The sequence below is a fragment of the Camellia sinensis genome, chromosome 10 (assembly GCF_055761805.1).
Source record: "Camellia sinensis isolate YWXY chromosome 10, ASM5576180v1, whole genome shotgun sequence".
Taxonomy (NCBI): Eukaryota; Viridiplantae; Streptophyta; class Magnoliopsida; order Ericales; family Theaceae; genus Camellia; species Camellia sinensis.
Window position 1 is genome coordinate 81,529,287 of NC_138970.1, and position 5,780 is coordinate 81,535,066.

The 5,780-nt window shown below is 34.2% G+C and overlaps 1 long non-coding RNA gene across 1 annotated transcript; it reads left to right on the forward strand.

Annotated features, from left to right (window-relative positions):
• The first annotated feature begins 343 nt into the window (after positions 1-343).
• On the forward strand, positions 344-4,386 carry LOC145801188 (uncharacterized). The gene is made up of 5 exons (XR_014342268.1): positions 344-1,709; positions 1,913-1,989; positions 2,084-2,659; positions 2,935-3,140; positions 3,364-4,386. It is a non-coding gene; the product is annotated as an uncharacterized LOC145801188 (long non-coding RNA).
• The last annotated feature ends 1,394 nt before the right edge of the window (positions 4,387-5,780 follow it).

A 5,780-nucleotide genomic window follows, 5' to 3' on the forward strand; every position in this document is an offset into this window, starting at 1 on the left:
GGTGCATCTCTCACTCTCACTGCCTCTGCCTCATATGTATGTGTATCTATAGATCTACGAAGAAAACAGTGATTTGTTCTCGTTTTTGTTTGAATTATCAATTTTATTTGAAAGGCAGGGTTGGTTTTCTGTTTTTGGTTGTTTTGTTTCTAGATCTGAACACGACTTCATTACTTTTCTGAGGTTTGTTTTTGTGTTCTTACTCTTGTTTTTTTACATCGATTACCGATTCGAATTTAGACTCAACAAAGTTCTACTTCTCTCGAATATCACTGCTTGATTTTTTTACTAATTTTAAGTGTTTCAAATTGATCTCATCGTTTCATCGTCTTTTCTGATTCAGATGGCTTCGATGATGCTCTCTCTTGCCTCTGCATCAGCCTCAACTTCAGCAAGCTAATCGCAAGCTATCATTAACATCAATCCACTGGTTAATTTTACAATTTTTTCAATTTTGTGTGATTTTCTTTTCATTTTCCCTATGTTGGATGTTGACCTCTTGTTTGTTTGTGAAGTTCTTTTCAATTTTGTGTGATTTTCTTTTAATGCGTGTGTATGTCTTTCTCATTGACCTCTTGTTTGTTTGTGAAGTTCTTTCTTTTTGTTTTTGTATACAGCTTGTATTCGCTTGATGCTCTCTCTCAATAAAGCTTATTATTCATATAAAAAAAAAAAAACCTATTTAATATCTATGGCTCTTAATGATTCCAAAAATGGCTCACAAATCTCAATTTTATTTGTCCTTGTAGATCTTGTATTATGAACTTTTTTCTTATATAAAGAGATTTTCGTTTTATTTAATACATATGTTTATCAGCAATACCAAAGATGGCTCACAGATCTCAACTTGTTGTCTTTGACTCCTTGTAAATAAAGTGTTATGAATTTTAGATATTACTTGTAAATGTTACTTACAATTTTGATCAAGGCAATTCAACTTGCTGGTTTGGATCAGTTCATCACTCAAAATTGCAGTTGCAAGTTATTGAATTAATAAGAAATGTTTACTTTTGATTTTAATGAAACTATGGCCCTTGATCCAGTGGAATGGCAAAACAGAAGTCATGTTGTCGGCCCCAAGTAATTGGGAATAAGGCTTTGCTGAGTTGTGTTGAGTACATAATTGTATCACTTTTCCATGCTTAGTATTACGAAACAAATGGAAATGGATCATAAAAAGTAGCTAGTAATTTAGAGAGGGCAAAAAAGATTAAATTCACAGGGATTTCTATTATGAAGGTGGCATGGGATTGGTGCATGCTGCTCCAATGCTTTGATCCAGAACTGATTCAGAATTTTTGCTACTTGATTTTAAACTGCTTCTGTGGCATGAATTCCAAGCACACATATTCATATTACGATTCATGTTCATATGGGATCAGAGATGAATTTTTACATATTGGTTGTTAGGCTAGTACATAACGCACAACCCTCCTTAGCAGGGCTTGGGACTAAAAGATTAAATTCTAGCACGACATAGGCCGAGTTAAACCACACACCTGCACCATTTTTAATTTTTTTTTTTAACAATAGCAGATTTTGGAAATGGAGACATGTTTTGTTAGTACAACAGCCATGTCTGTATCTGTCTTGCCCTTGTTTCACAACTTGACGTGGAAGACGAGGTGAAAGAGCTAGAACATTCTTCTCTTCAAGAAACATGAGATAGGGAGCTCAAAGAATTGGACAAAAAGCTTGAACAAAAGGAGGTAAGCCCTTGTTCATGAAGAAATTTATTAGCCGCTTGCATATCTTGGTAGCTTCCGATGGTGGAGCCTATTACTTAATCTATTTCATGATGGAGATCTTAATCTGCTGCAGCTGGTTCTGTCTTTTTTGGAAGAATGTTGGTCCTCTTTACACAAGATATGACCGATGAATATAATATATGTGTGTGTGTATATATATGCAGAGACTATGTTGGCGTCAGTCACGTGGCAAGTTCTCTTTGTAGCATTCTTTGCTACAGTGGCTTCAAAATATGTTCAGGTGAGTTTCATTTTCCAACTTAATACTAATATTTTTCTTATTTTCATCGATGAAAGGAAAATTTTAATTAAGAAAATTCTTTATTGACTCAAAGGATATTATCAAGCCTCTGCAAGGGAACTAATGAGAATCAATGGAACAACAAAAGCACCTGTCATGAATTATGCAGCCGAGACCTCACTTGGAGTGGTAACTATAAGAGCATTTAACATGGCAAACAGGTTCTTCCAAAACTACAATGATGCAAAACTTTTCTTTTACTCGAATGCAACCATGGAGTGGTTAATTTTGAGAGTAGAAGCACTTCAAAATCTTACTTTATTCACTGCTGTTTTTCTCTTGGTTTTACTTCCCAAGGGTTATGTTGATCCAGGTATATCCATGGTTCAGTGGAATAATTCATTTATTGCTTAGAAATTTTCTTTTAGATTCTTAAAACATGTCTATTTTTGCGGGGCTTGTTGGACTTTCTCTTTCTTATGCTTTGGCTTTGACAAGCACCCAAGTGTTCATGATTCGATGGTATAGCAGCTTGACTAATTATATTATTTCAGTGGAACGAATCAAACAGTTCATGCACATACCTCCAGAGCCTCCAGCAATTGTGGAAGATAGAAGGCCACCATCTTCATGGCCTTTTGAAGGGAGGATAGAGTTACAGGATCTAAGGGTAAGGGAACTTATTATTGCTTCCACCTGTTTATATAGATGATATTCAAGCAAATTCATCTAAAAACAATCAATTAATCTTGTGAGTGGCTACTGGCTAGAAGTTTTTGGACTAAGGAACCAATGAAATTTCACGCGATTCAACAATCTAAAAACATATAAATCCTTTCATATGGATTGGGGTGTTGATCTTCTTTAAACAAACTTTCATGTTCCTCTCTTCATTTTCTTCAATGTATATTGTTCGAGTTGCTCAGTCTTGTCTAATTGTTGCAGAGGAGATGGACTGAGATAGAAATGGAATGGTGAACTTCAAGGAATTTCTCTTTGCTTTCACTCGTTGGGTTGGTATTGATGATATCGAGGCTGACGAAGAAGGGAAAGAGAATGTCTGAATTCAAAATTTTAAAGCTATCTGTCTATCAACAGTGATTATGACCTGCACAGCTTAAGCTTCTCAGATCTGTCAAAACCGCAACAAGGTGAATATATATGTTGTTCTAATGAAATAAAATCAATCTATGTGTTGTTCTTTTATTTAATAGAAAAGTTACTAGAGTTCTATTGTTGATCATTAGGTTCATTTTGAATGAGTTTTAGGTTTACTAAGTTTATGTTTGTGTGTGTATATATTATATACGCCTTTTGAATTAGGGAAAATGGTAAAACTCATAAAACCAAATGGGTTTTTTGTTTTTCCTGTAGGCTTTGAAAGAAGCCTTTGAACAAGTTCAACTGTGTTCCAGGCTGGAGGAACTTTTACTAAAGAAGAAACTCTTAAACAACGGGGATTCTCCAGAGATTTATGCAAAAAAGGTATGGTTTTCCTCTTGATGACAGTGTTTTCTTGGGTTCCACACGTAAGTCTGCCCGTCTTAAGAAATGTGGTTTGTCTTGTTGACGTAAGCATCCCATCTGCCAGGCATATGCGATTTGGACATTGTGTTATCTTTTCATAAATTTCATCCCAAGGTATTGGCCCATATGGCAATCTCTCTTCCTCAGGACCAAACACTTGATTCAAATGGGCTAGATGGTCAGTGGCCATACTGTTTTCTGTTTAAAAAAATAAAATAAAATAAAATAAAATAAAATTTGAAGGGCTAATACATTACCTTTCCAAGTTAAGGACCACATTTAAAAAAGTAAAATGTGATAAAGGCAGTATAGTTTATATGCAAATGATAATATTGTCTATTCTTAGAGTTGATTGTGCAGTTGGGCAATGATTAGATTTGTTTATATTCTATGCTTATTTAAAAACATACTTCATCATTTCTCATTTTCACTGTGTTTGATTAATATGCAGGTTGATAAATTAAAAATTTTATCAGAATCGCTTGTATAGTTATTAGCTTTACCTATCTTTATTTGTTTTTGTATAGTAGTGCACCTCTTCCAAGAATGTGTACCACACCTCGAAATAGTTCTTTCTTCCTTGACATACGAAAAGAAATAAAAAATAAGACCACAACAGTAATCTACCTCGAAATAGTTCCTTCTTCCTTGACATACGAAATAGCATTTTTCAAGGCTATTATACATGTTCTTCAATTAGTGCAATTTTTTACAACTCTAAGAAACAAAAAATAGAAATCTAAATTCCTCAGGGATAGCTTGGAGGTTTTTCTGACATCTAAATTTATTGGCTGATGTTATGGATCACAAACATCTCATTCCCTCCTTTCCCCAAAAGAAGATGAAAAAAGAAAAGAAAAAGAAAAGAAAGGAGAAGAAAAAGATAATTAACTAAATAAATGGAAATATGTAGTATATAAATAAAGTGAGTGTTGAAGCAGATACAGGCAATGCTTGCAGACCTTATGTGAGTTCACACAGTGTTCCTGTGTAAATGATGGGGGACTATTCATTTTGCACACCAGATGGGTTTTGCTTGATTGAGATCAAGTTATAAAATGGAAATGTGGTTAGATTTTATCTCAGCTCACAGGTGTATGCTTAAATAAGAAATTATTCTAGTGTCTGTATTCTATCTATCTAGGTAATTATTCTACCGTCCTTTTCTTTTCTTCTCTTTCTTCCTTTCCCAAAACCCCTCTGCAGGTGTGGCAGAGAAGAAATAAAATTTACTTTTTGAAAGCTAAAATCTTGTTAAAACAGGTGTTTAATTGTGTTTTTTGCTTGTATTTCACAGGTATTAAGTCTGCATGAAACCAATGTTTCAGTTTGTGTTGTGATAATTGACTTTCTCATTCATTTTGTTTGTCAATCTTTGTAATCTATCAAACCAATGTTTCAATTTGTGTATATATATATAGATCCATGTGTTCTTTTTAGATTTCTCTTCTCTATTTTGGGTTTGTCTGCTGTGTAGAATTAGTGAACTCGATTAGGATGAATTGATAAAGACTAATGGATGCCTATTGTACTTTCAATTGTGCCTAAGTCCCTTATTGTTATCATGGCATCCATCAGGCAGTCTTCCTACCACATCATATAGCGGTAATACATCACATGCCTCAGTTTCAGCTGGTACGTATAAGTTTTTGACTTTTTAGTAGTATTTGTATAGTATACTTCAATTAAAATCAAATGGACATGACTATCACAGTTTATTTGTTTATTTGTTTGATCAATTATAGAGAAAATTTTATTGTTGGCCTCAGTTTACAATGATTAATCATTAAATATGATTTTATATTATTTTTGGTGATTGATCTCCTTATGCCATTGTGCGATGTGTTCATTGTTTTGTTCAATTACGAAGGAATCTTATCATGACAAATTGACAGCTTGTCTCAAACCACCCCCACTCCCTCTCTTACTTTTGCAACTGCTTGTCTCTTACTACATCAGCATAACTAGCCAATGCGTGAACTGTACTCTAAAACCTCTTGATATGCTACCACTCCTATAACATCAAAAGGATTTGACCCCCATCAAATGCATAGAAATATTACAAAAACTAGTGGGGTGGCACTCATTACATGAGTGCAAGTGCCACAAAGAACCACTAAGTTAGCCAATTTTTGAACAGTAGTGCATAGAGAGAGAGAGAAAGAGGTGTACTAAGTAGCCTCTTAATTAGGAAAGAGAATTTTTAAAACTAACTGGGAGTTCTAGGCAGTTGTGGGGAGTTCTTTAGAATAATGTGTTTACTT